Source organism: Oxyura jamaicensis, chromosome 4, assembly GCF_011077185.1.
Source record: "Oxyura jamaicensis isolate SHBP4307 breed ruddy duck chromosome 4, BPBGC_Ojam_1.0, whole genome shotgun sequence".
Lineage (NCBI taxonomy): Eukaryota > Metazoa > Chordata > Aves > Anseriformes > Anatidae > Oxyura > Oxyura jamaicensis.
The window spans coordinates 81419642-81433143 of NC_048896.1; the positions used below are offsets into that span (position 1 = coordinate 81419642).

At 38.8% G+C, this 13502-nt stretch overlaps 1 long non-coding RNA gene across 1 annotated transcript in view; it reads right to left on the minus strand.

Moving 5' to 3' along the window:
- LOC118166684 overlaps positions 1–8046 on the minus strand; it is a 32764-nt gene extending 24718 nt beyond the window's left edge. The window contains exon 1 of the long non-coding RNA XR_004750665.1: positions 7922–8046. This is a non-coding gene — a long non-coding RNA (uncharacterized LOC118166684). The remainder of the gene's footprint in view (positions 1–7921) is intronic.
- Between the last annotated feature and the right edge of the window lie 5456 nt (positions 8047–13502).

Here is a 13502-nt window from a genome sequence, read left to right on the forward strand (position 1 = left end):
AAAAAAAAAAAAAAAAAAAAAAAAAAAAAAAAAAAAAGATGGATCCTAGGTCCATAAGGAGAAAAGTAGATGGGCAGAAAGAAATAGTCCAAGCCCTAGTCCAAGCCCTTTGCACTGTCTAGGTCTTGCTGCAATGTTTCTGGACTATTCACCTGCTCAGGGTCTGAACAGGAAAGGCAGATCCTGGGAATTTCACATTTATTATTACAAGGATCAAGCCTGCCTATGGTCCTCCATTGGTAAGAGTATGATTCTGCAAGTTAAAGAAGGAAATGATCCCTTTTAATGAAAAAACGTTTAGTGATATTTCAACTTAACTACCCTAACCAAAAAAAAAAAAAAAAAAAAACACTAAGGATTATGAGGAATCTTTCATTTTTAAATTAAGCACAGGAAAGACAAGAAATAAAGCCTCGCCAGTGAGGAGCAGCTAGGAAAGAGCTGGTAGCAATGTCTGTTATTAATGTCATCCAGCCCTTGCCCTGAAGAGACCCCATTTTCTGCTGCTTACTCTCTGCCAAGCTTTAGCTGTTCAAGCTAAAATTTGACATGCCAGACATCACCCAAAGGGGGTTACAAAGCTTATCTAGGGAGGAAAAGAGACATGCTCTTACATCTGTAACCACTGCTAGTTGTTGTGCAACTGTGATGGTTACAGAACTAGTGACTTTATGCTTATTATCACTCTGGCCCCAGAAATCTTGTATTTCTTCTGCAATGGGACCCCAGCTTGACAAGTAGAACTGCCCCCAGCTGTGCTGTCCAATAGCCAGAAAGCTAAGCCATTTGTTGGTAGGTTTCTTAGAAAGATTTACTCTCTTAGAAAATGAGTTATTGGCTCTATTTTTTTAAAGAAAATTTGATTCATCTGTTTAATTTGAGGGTTAGGGGGATGTGTGGGACGATGAAAATTCATTGGAAAGCTTCATAAGGAAACCATCAGTTGCTACACTCAAAACATGTTAGTAGGCATCACCAATTGTCCTGTGCTGTAATGTAATAGCTGATTAGGAGAGTTAATACAGGCTCAAGGAGTGGTTTTCATCTCATTTAAATGTACACATCTACAATGCAGATGCCAGCAAATAAGCAAGTCACCTAGGACTCATTTTACATTGTGTGGTAAGAAACAGGTACTTTTAAGTAGTCAGTCAGCTGACCTATTTTACCTGTCTAGGTGGAATTGCACTGTGATGGAAGAGTTCTTGTCTCTGTCCAGTAAGATAGCCTTAAAGGAGCTTAGACATAGACCACTGCATAGCAGACCAATATTTAGTTGGAAGAATCCCGTTCTGCTTTTGTACTGTACATAGATCTCTGTGGCTCTGATGAGTGTAATGCCGATGAGAATGTAGCAGGAAGAAAGCTTGCACTCCAAAATTCATGAGATTGCAAAGACCTAGTGCTATAGAAATAAATTCACTCCTACCCCATGTAGGATGAATACAGTGTGGAGCAAGCAGCAATGTGAGCAGACTTCAGAGTTTCCATCATGAGATGAATAAATGTATAAAAGTTAGTGGAAGAAAACTACTTTATTATCTGAATTTGAAGAGGACAGTGAGTGGTGTTAAAAGGGTCTTCCTTTTCCCAGCAATCAGTTTTTGAAATCATAGCCCATCTCTGGAAAAGCTTTTTCATTTTAATTGGATATTCAAGATAAGGAAGTTCTCTACCTCTGGGGAGATGTGGTGTCTGAAGGACACTCAAGAAACTGCAACTATGTTATGCAGAAGTATGGCATACCTCCTACACGATGTTCAGGTGCAGAGTCATAGGGGGCTGAAGCAGAACTCAGGTGCATGAACACCAAGCAGGATGGTAAGCACAAGATATCTCCCCTCCAGGTTCAATCACAGTAATAGACAGAGCCAATACTGAAGAGAACAAAAACACAAATGGCAAGTCTGAGAGATCCGAAAAGGTTGTCCATTTCTGACTGCATGGGTGTGTTTGCCATGTACCCTACTTGATATGCTCAGTATTTCCTCTCTCAGCTCAGAGGTCAGAGACTCTGCACCTGAGAAGATGCAATTACCTGCCACCCCTCAGAGGACAAAAAAAAAAGGAAATCAAGAAACCATAAAGACTAGTGGATTTTCTATTGCTATTGACCTAACTGTGAAAAGCAAGAGAAAGACAACCGCATAAACTGCAAAGGAACATAGGTCAGAGGAAGACACTGCAGATCCAGAAAGTGCTGGAAGGAAATTAGGGAATCACAGGAGAGCAGCAGCAGGCGGCATCTGCCTCCGTACAGAGGCCTTGGTGTGACGTGATCTCCTATATTATCTGACCTAACACAAAATTCAAAGACAAAACCTGTACCAGCAATACAGGAGACAAACAGGACTCCATGTATCAGCATGAAGTCAGCAGCAAGAAGGAGCCAGTGGTGAAAACTCTGACAGGAACTGGAGGCTGGAGAAGCCTGGAAGTGTAAGAGACCTCCTAGTTTTAGTGACATAATGGTAAAGAGATATTCCAACAGAAGTTGTGTGTTTCCCCCTGCCTCAAATTTTCATCAGTAAACACATGTACAATACACTAAACAAAGAAGCAAATATCTTCAAGAAACTGGTAGCATCATGAATAAAGTTAGAGGGAGGAGAATAAATGAAAATTGGTGATTGCATACAGAAGTCCATTTACATGTCAAAATCTAGAGCCTTTTTGCATTGCTTCACAGAGAAATTATTCACTTCATGAAATGTTAGTTTAGCTTACAAGAATTAGCTTTTATGTTGTTATTTAGCAAGTGGTGCAGAAAACACAGTTCAATGCACTGAGAGCACATGGGTCCTGTGAGAAAAATAGGTGGTGATCAAGTAATTAAAAGCTATCATACTGGATGGTCTTCTGGGTAGTGACACTATTTCCAAAATCTACATTAATATTAGCACTTCCTACCTTTGGAGCACTTGATTTACAGTGTGAAGAAAACATTATTTTAATATCACGTGTGATATTAAAGAATATACTGATACCAAACAGTATTATGCTGGCAACCATCTTCATTGATGTACATGAGATTTAATTAGGAATCTTTTGTGTTAAAATCCTGATTTGGTATAAGCAGAGTTGGCAGTCAGAAGTTGTTCAAGAAGTAAGCTTGCATCCTCAGAGATCAGACAGAAGAGATGCTTTGGAGTATAAGCGCCGTGTTACTATTTTGGGAGTTTCAGCCATATTAGACTGTGGTAAAAGAAATGACCTTTTCAGATTTAAGTGTTGCCCAAAATGTTTAGTAGATTAAAGGGGAAAAATTAATTGTGGAGTTGTTTTATTCCTGGCTTATACAAAATGTGGATGATCTCACACGTGTATTTTATGCAGTTAAAATTTGTTCTTTATTCTTTTCCTGGTTTATATTCTTGGATTATATCAAAAGTAAATATTAAATTCAGAAAAACAAAGTTGAAATGGAAAGAATTTTACATTTCATGAGTTACAAACATATACAAAACAAAAGCTTAAAATCATAGACTCATTAAGGTTGGAAAAGACCTCCAAGATCATCTGGTCCCACCATCCTGCAACCACCACAATCACCCACTAAACAGTGTCCCCAAGCACCATGTCCAACCTTTCTTTAAACACCCCCCAGAACAGTGACTCCACCATCTCCCTAGGCAACCCATTCCAATGCCTGACTGCTCTTTCTGAGGAGAAATGTCTCCTCATTTCCAACCTGAAACTCCCCTGAGTGAAGTGAAATAGTTCTGGAAAAGTCTTCTCAAAAGTCAAGAACTGTTGTCAACTGAAGAGTCAGGTATGCCCTGCAGTCACATAGTATTTGATGTAATAAAATTTTTGGTACAGTTTTCAGTGTACCAGAACATTATCCTTTATTAAGATGGTGGTTAGAAAGTTTGCACTATCATTTTCTATCTGTGTCTCATTAATTTTATCCTTAAGACTCTTCTTTTATTCTCCCTGTAGACATGGTGTTATGTTATATATCTTAAACTTTTAGGAAATTGAATCCAGCATCAGTTCAAGAGAACTAAATTTAAATTGCTCAGTTTTGAATGGCTGTAAGATTCATTACTGAAAAAAAAATAAAAAATAAAAATTAAAAAAAAAAAATGGAAATGCTTGATAATATTAAGCAGTAACTTAAGGACAGCCTAGTAGTTAAGGTACTGAACTAGGCATCAGGAGATTTGGATTCACCGCTCTGCTGCAGGTTTTCTTTGTGAGCTGATGCAAATCTATATGTTCTCCATCTGTATAATGGGAATAGTTATTCTTCCTGTCTACATTGCCTAGAAGTCTTGTAAGTTGCTTTTCAGAGGTACATTAGTCCCTCATCTGTGAACACTTTGCAAGAGCAAAGTCTTTGAATGTATTCTTTTTCAGGGCAGGATGATCTCATTATGCTTTAGAAGAGCACAGTGCAGCACTGGGATACAAATCTGCTTGTAGCTCCTTCTGCTACAGAAATACAAGTGTTAATAATAATTAATGATATTAGCACCTTTGAATTGTGCTGCACTTATAAGCTCCTACCTCTTGCTCTGGTTTGGGGAACTCCCCATTGTCTGCTTTAGCAATGGTAAATACCACTGTTGCACAATAACATTTTTGTTGTGGTTGTTAGCAATTTATTCAACAAACACCTTATGAGTGCAAGTAAAGCAAGCAGGTGTCTGCACTGAGGAGTTTATAAACTACATTAGATATAGCACAGCAAGACATGAACAACAGAAGGGGAGCAGTGGAATTCAATGCCTTTCGTAGAAATACAAAGCACTAAGCTTTTCTTTTCCCTTTTCTTTTCTACCCATTTACTTTCCTGTTGCTTTCATGCAATCTAAATCCTAGTGTGTGTACAACTTTTGCATTCTCCAAACATTTGGCAAAACACACTCAGATTCTCAGATTAAGTTTAGGCCAAGATATATAGGAAGTCTGGGGGGAGGTGGGGATAGTGCAAGAAAATGCGTTGTCTTCACAAGTCCTCAAAAAAAAAAAAAAAAATAAATCACTTCTTGAAACAGATTATAATCTCCTGTCCATCAAGCCTACAATTACTACAATTACTCACCTCTTCTGCAGAAAGCTGCTCAGAGACTAGTGATGCCCCTCAGCTCTCAGCGACGTCCTATCTCATGGCAGAATTTTCTCACCAAGAAGGATAAGGATCATCACTTGACAAAACAGAGGGGCAATTAATTTTAGTCCTCATATAAACCATTGATATTAGAAGTGAGGTTACTACTGGGCTTTGGACCAGACCTCTTTATTAGCCTATGTAACCAGGAAAACCATTTCTCACTGTAGTTTGCTACCAACTCTTATTAGATCTTGCCTTAGCTGGAATCGTGCTTCCCACACAGAGATTTACAGGAATAAGCAAAGGCATGTGAAGAGGTCTTGACCTCCCCTGTGCTAACACCAGCTGGTGCAATGTGTCCTACTGCATCACAAAATGGAGCTGCAGTTGTTTTGAGAGGCCCATCTGTCAAAGTAGACATCTGCTAAAATCAATGAGGCTCGTTTCTGACAGAAGCTTTGCTGTGTTCCTGTCTATCTACCTATGTGCATACACTAAATAAAACAAAGAAAAGTTGAGAAGATACTGGAAAACAAGGAGAGAACGCATAAGGTCATGAAGTAGAGTCCAGGCCCACAGCATTTTATAGAGAAGTTATGGAGCCTGCACAGGAGTCAGAGACACAGGGGGGGAGAAGTTGCTGTAAGCGGTTTTTGTTACAGGATTGTATACTGAAAATGAAAATGCCACCCCAGAGCTAAGTATTAACTTAGTTACCTTACAGATAACTCCAATTGAAGAAGAATTACAGGTTAAAAAGAAAAAAGAAGACTCTGTCACTGGGGCTAATAACAGCCAGTGTCTCCTCAAGGGTAGAAAAGGTTAGAGGCTGAACTGCTGCCAAAATCCATGGCAAAGCCAAATCCATCAGGGAGATTCTTCTCTGCTTCATCAATAAACTTTGGATCAGGCCCTTCATTTCCACTTTGTTGTTGTATTGACCAAGAAGTAGTGGAAAGAAAAATGAGTCACCCCTTCTGAAGGCAACTTGGCCCTCTATGCCAGGTGGTCTGCCGACAGCATATTGCTCTGTAGGGCATGTTATATCTCTGTGCTTTTCTTATCAAAATGTCAATACTTTCTCATTGCCTTTGAGTGTTCCTAGGAAAGTACATACAGGCTGCAGGAAATGAAAGTCATGAGATCCAAAGGGCTGAGATAGGTGCTCCTTGGAAAAAGCCTGAGGTTGAGGCAGGAACCCAAGCAAAAGGACAAATGAACTGTTATTTACTTATTTTAGTATGATTGCAGTTCTGAATTTGGAAGGCAGAAATAGCACTTCAGTGCCTAGTTCCCAGTGAATGTTATGAAATCTGTTGAAGTTAGAAAAACTAACTAACAAGCACACTGTCAGCACTGAAAAATGCAGCAATCTTTGCCTTCTGCCCTCCTGTATTTTGGCTTCCTGGCCAGATTTAGTTTTGTGAGGTCCCCTGTCACTATTGAAAATTGAATTTCTGAAAATTTCTGAATCTGAATCAATCTGAAAATTTCCTAATACATTTCCCTTTGTGGGTGAATAGCACTGCTATCACTTAGGAAAAGACGCAGATCTGCAGTGAAATGCTGATCACTCTTGGTCTGTGAAAACTTTGCCATGATTTCAGTGGATCTGGGTTTCACTCCTATCCTTTCATTTTGGCTCAGTTTTGTCTCCCTTCTGAATGGGTGATACTGGGTGTTGTGAGTTCATAATGCCAAAACAGTAGGAAGCACTAAAACTTAGTGTATGGCATTTTCACCTGTCTAAACGTATCATGTCACTACTGTGGTTATAAGCAGCACCAGACACTGTCCCTAAGGTCCTTACTGCTGTACTGGGTATAAGGCAGTGCAATACAATAGCATGTCCCCCACTCTGACCCTCCTTCTTGCATATTGCAACAGCATTAGTAATTATATATATATATATATATATATTCTATGCTTTATTTTAAAATTTTGACTGATTTGATGTCAATGGGAGACAATCTTCCAGAAAGATGCTGCGGGATGCAGCTTCCCAAGGTGCCCCCAGAGGAGTTGTTCCTCAGCACAGCTGGACTGTATGGAAAAGGCAGCACAACCCCAGGCTCTGCTGCCTTCTCTGCGGAAACCCTGTGAGCTGCTTTTGAGGGAGAAAAGTGGAAACCGCATTGTACTATATTGCCTATAAATGCAGCCTGAATTTGAGGCAAAAATGCATTGCACCAGATGAATTGATTGTTTACATAAAACGGGCTTCTTAAAGGAACAACAAAAAAAAATGTAAGGTGTGCCACAGCAACAGACAGCACTAGCAGCAATAACAAGCTGGTTACTAATGGGCTGGGTTTTAGGCATAGTTTCAAGGTAAATTTGTATTCACAAAATGCACCAGGACAGATTTTATATGAGAAAGTCAATGAAAAGTAAAATCCAAACTGATCACAGACACTCACTTGCTATTCTTCTATATATGAATTTTATGTGCATGTTCGGTGGCTGATCACTTGGATAGAGACAAATTTGTTTTATTTCTCTCCCTGCAGCTTGTTCATTAAAATTCTGTTTTACTTCAGCAGCCAGCATTGTGCTGCATCCTGACATCCGCGCAGAGGGAAAGTACCACAACAGACACATGCCAGCTGTCCCTTCCAATCCAGCAAACCATTGCTTCCCTGCATGGAAATATAGTATTTACTCTTTTCCTGGGGAAATAACAGATTTTGCAGCAAGACAATAGAATGCAGCTTGTTCGTACATGGTTAAAGTACACATGTGGTAAACACAACAACCTGATTTCCCTCTGCATTGCTTCAGTTTTGCACAGATGCATACCAAAATGATTTCTACCGATCTGCTTTTCAGGCAGCCACAAAGCAGAGCTCCCATTATGCCTACCTCCCACGTAGTTTCAGAGTCCCAGGAAGGTGCCTGGCCCCATGCTCATTCCCACAGAGCATGGAAGATGCGTGGCTTCTCAGAGAGCTGAGTGCTGGCACGGGGCACGTCTCTGTAAATTCCAGGGCATGTATCACAGCCTTATCTCCTGGATTAACTGCCGAAATTCCTCTGCTGCGTCAAAACGCTGGCATTGTGCCAAAAGTCCTGGATGCCTAAAATTAAGCTTTGAGGCTGTATTTAAACAAGGGCTTAGGTACGCAAAATGGACCTTAGATGGAATTCCGGCACCTGAGTACCAAACATCACAAAACTATTGAAAAATGTTGCTGTTCAGCTATTTTCCAACCCTACAGAAACCAAACATCTGGGGATGCTTTACTTTCTTGCTATAAATTCTCCAGGTGCCTGAAACTGTTGCAGTGTCTATGCAGAATTGGCCCAGCATTAACATAAATGGATATGCCAGTACGTAACTTGGGTCTTAGCAACCCCCAACCTTACAGTTCAACAGTTGAGTAAAACAGTTAATTTTCAGCAGTATTGGTGGACTGCAGTGTGGAAGCCGCTGGTGGTAATCACCTCTGCAGAGGAAGCTGTCAACTCTAACACCTCATTCTGATTCCTTTTTCTAAGTATCTAAACTTATGCTTTCATCTGCATTGTTGATAAAACAGTGCAACATCTTAAGCAAGAATAGTTTAGTATACAGCAGAAGTATCTGCTTTTAGAAAATGCTCGGCAAATATTGAATTCCAGCATCCTTCAGGCCATAATTTTAGTCTATATTATATATGAGATGCAAAAGGAAAATAGGCACAGAAATACTCTCTGCAGCAAGTTATGCCTGGTTGGCTTTAACACTGACTTGGTGTTTGCTCGTTCAGCATTAGAGAGGTATTTGGGCCCAGGCTCTAATAGGTAAAGGATCAGAACAGGAGGAGATTTTGCGTCAGTGTGTGGGCTGTGAACGCAACAAGGAGGTGATTAAACAGACACTGGCAGCAGAAGATAAAGTTTGCAATTATGAGACCATTTCCAGGAACAGGCTGCTCGGAATAAAATTATTTTGCTTAAAATCAGCAGGTAAAAATAAAAAATGGTTTTCAAAGAGGTCTGCTGTTTCAACAAGACTGGGTTTTCTTTCTCTTTCCTTTAGAGTTGCCAACTAAATGATTGCACAGATTCCCTTTGAATGTACCTTGGTGATTATGTTTAATATTATTGCCCCTTTTCAGTGCTAGAAGTGTTTGTGTAGAAAGGTGGGCTGCAGAGTAAGTGATACTGCCTGTTCACAATGCCAAGGCAGCAGGAACTGGGGACTGTAAAGGTTCTTACACCTTGTCTCCCTGATGCTGTGATCTGGGCATGAAAGGGCAACTGCCTACGATGTGGATTTATACAGCCCTCCACCATATGCAGGGTTTGGTGGCAGCAACTGCACCAGACACTCTGCTTGGTGCCAGCTGTAACAGTAAGTTATTAGAAACTGGGCAAAGATCACATATTTCTTCCCTATGGGCTTCCAGATCCGTGAAGATGGCTACTCTTTTCAGTCATTCTTGACATTACTGGCTTAAAAATACTTTTCTCTCAAGTGAAGACCAAATTCCGTAAACCAAGCACATAAGCCTTTCAGACCCCTACCCTTTGCTTTGTTTAGGAAAGATGCATACATCATTTTCATATTGCACAAGTTGGTTTATATCGATCAACATGAGCTATTGAATATGCATTTATACATGCTGAGAGCACCTCAGGTGCAGGGAAAATTATGTTATGAACCATAAATGCATGAATTTCCGTTGTACAAAGACTGATGTGACAGCTTGGCCTCCCATAAAGACTGTTACCTGTGCAAGAGCCTTGGTCTCTTTGCACATTTCCACTGAGATTAAAAAAACAGATATTTTGGAAACTCCTTGGAGCACCTGACTTTGTAAGATTTTCTTATTAAAATAAAATACCTGAAATATATCTCTGTTCTGTTAAGGATTTCAGATTTTTGGCTGATATCTCACTGTTATATTATATATATATATCACATAAAAGCAGTTATATCACAAAATTGCCTTTAAATGCTTCTCTCTGCTACCAAGCCCATCCCTCAGAAAAGATTCTTTCAACTGAGAGACTACCAAACAACATGAATACCCATGAAAGTGATATCAGGTAAATAGAACAGTAACTATAGTGCAATAGTGGGGCAAAATTATGTTCTCTTGTGCCTTTGTGTAACCAGGGCCAAAGCATTTTGTCAGTGCTCCCTCCATCCATCCTGACAGGCTGTACTTCAGTGTCCAGCCTCAGTTTTATTCCATCACTGCAGGTAAAACAACACAATTTCTATAGAAGTCTCCATAGAGATAGATATACCACTAAATCCAGAGCCTCATCTCTGCAGTTAAAGCTTGATACATTAAACCTAAGCACAGGCCCTGAAAGCTTTAGCTTCTACAGTGAAGACACTGACAAACTAGGCTACAGTTATGTGGAAGATAAGATTGCAACATAAGGTACAATGTTTTACTCACTATTAATAAGATAGTACAAATAAACTCTATCCTATGCATAAGTAAAGGAGTGGGAGAATTTTGCATTCATGATTTATTTTTTTCTGGAAAAAAAAAGAAAAAGAAAAAAGAAAAAAAAAGTTCAAAATCCATATTGTGGGAGATAGGAAACCATAAAACTGATGACATTTATCCAGGAAAAATTTCATTAGTCGAGTTTCCAGAGTATGTAGGCATCCATGCCATGACATAATATAGCAGCATAATAGCTCAAAGATTCACAAGAACAGTCCAGTGTGTGGTTGGAAGACCCATGTGCTCCAAGGATTGTTTTTGCACACAGAAGTGAGGTATTTTACAGTTATGCCAAGTAAACAATGCAGTAGGTTTGAGTGCTGATTTTTTTTCCAGTGTGAACAAGTCCAAAGATATTTCATACAGGCTTATTCTTATTCTGACAAAATATACAAAAGAACAAATGGTTCAATCTTTTCTACTAAATACAGCTTGAGGCATATAATTAGCAATCTAGAGAGGATGATTGCAAGTGAACTGGCATGAAAAGTTACACTGTTATCAGAGATGAAGTTGTAATATTTCATTATCATTTCATGATGCGTGAATTAATTGATATTTATTCACAGAGGTGCATTGGAAATGGTGGTGCCTCTTATGATAATTACACATATTTTTCAATATGAGGAAGAAAAAAAACTGCTTTAAATACTATGAGTTATGAGACAGACCTTCGAAGAGCAGCATAACTACTCGTAACTACAACAATACTGCAGCTATGTGCATTTATTTCATATATTCATAGTTCTGGTAGCTATGTCTATGTACACATACACAGTGTTTATGTCACATATTGATGCATCTGGGAATGAGAAAATACATCCTAGGAGAGAAAAAAAAAAAAAGTTCATAAGTGTTCTTTTTTACAAGAAAGAATTGCCCTACCCACTAGTGAAATACAATCATCCCTCAAGTGAAATAGCAAGAGTTATTTGCCAACTGTGAAGGTTTTATAGGTTCTAAACAGGATGGATAAAGCATACCTATTTGTGTGGGTTTCTCTCTAAGGATCATGTTGCTGGATCCTATGGGTATAATATTAGTCCTGGGGTTTATGTTTGCAATTTCTTAATAACCAGAAGCAAAAGACATGTTGAGCAAAGCTGTGAACCTTAGGGTACTCGTTGGCTGCTTTATTAAGCCCTAATCACATCAGCAAGCTCTGCAGACGAGCATTTAGGAAGAGTTTTAGAAAATATTTGAGCATATTTTGCTCTGTACACAGTTAATATATATTGCTATGATGAAAACAGGTGGAATTTGCATTGTGCTTGCTTTGCTCCCTGAAACTAGAACATATTTCCTCCATGGCTCTGCTAGGAATGAAATGTAATTTGGAAGAACTAATACTAACATTAGGAGACCTTAGAGAGGCCAGGTCAACAATAACCAAGGAAACGAATCTGAAGAAAGGAAGTCAAAATGGGAGTGAGGATTTCGTAACTATTGAACATAAAAAGAAAGGATGACATTGAATATCCTGGAAGTAAATAAAAATAGGAAGATTATTACCACTGAGAAGATAGACAAAAGGAAATGAATACTCATAAATACTCAAGTTTCAAGTGAAACAGAAACTCTCTCTGAAGATTCAGATGGTCAAATGGAGCTAGGAACTTTGTGACAGAAGCATAAGTTTGACTTTTCAGGGCCACCTGAAAGATGCTGAAGCATCTTCCAAGAAGACCTCTTCAGACATCCAAAATTACTAATTACTAGGAATGGAAAGAACAGCTTGTAAAGGAGGCTAGACAATAACAAACTGTGCTGCTTTCTTGGAGCCAAGTCTCATGACATCATTCTGGGAAGGCTTTTTGAGGTTGGCAGGAAAAGTTCCATTGCTGATATTGCACATTAGCACAAATAGCTATTCTGTATGTGATAGCACATGAACAATTTGGAGGACACTGGCAGCGAAGCAATTCACAGAGATCTCCTATCCTTGAAGACTGAAACTGGACAGCTGTGTAGGCATATGATGTCAGATATAAAACAGTGATGTTGTAGTGCAAGAAGCAAGAAAACTGCAGTGTCCATTTCAATATGGAAGAACTTTTTCTCTGGGGTAAAAGGCCGGACAAAGACATAAACAAAAGGTTTAAGTGTCAGAGAGGATAAGAGTAGAGAAAAGAATTACTCATTTAATACCAAATCAAGAAAAAAAAAATAATTAAGCTATCAAGGGACAGAAGAAGGAACTCTTTAACTACCTATTCATCAATATTAGGATTCTGAATAATAACTGGGAAGAATTTGAATAGCTTGTTTAGGACGATATACTTGATTTAGTTACTGGTATTAAAACTCTGCAAGATTCAACTGACTGAAACATTAAAATTGCAAGTTCTGTTTTGTGTGGAAAAGGTGGTGTGTGGGAAGGGGAAGGCAAGTTAACATGACCTCTCCCAAAGTTACTGATAACTCAGAGTAAATGATCTTGAATATCTAAGGAACAAATTTTAAAAAAACATTAAATGGGGTAATAGTTTGTGTCTGACATAGATCACTAAATCACACTATGGAACAGCAGAAGGGGATCTTTACGATTCATCCTATAATGCACATGTGACAAAAGGCATGCTGTGATGGGGGACATCTTTTTCATTCAGATGTGACAAATTGTCAACTTTGATATTGCTAATGTGTCCTTGCAAAATTTTTAATTTTAAAGATGAACATCCTGAAATCAAAAAAGTAAGATAAAAATACAGAGATTACAGATTTAAAAGATGGGCCATACTAAGAACCAAGTCACTGTGACTTTGTTGTATTTGTCTTGTGCAAACAGAGAAAAAAATATTTGTTATGTATTTGATATCTTGAAAGACCAATTTGCTATATGACAAATATGAGCTGGATCAACTTGATTTTATCATAGCCTTGAAGAATTTATACAAGGTAGAAAACTTTGTAAATAAAGTGCCAATCAGTCAATCAATCAATCAGACAAAGCATCATGAAGCCCCTTAGCTGACAGAAAGATTAGCTATGTA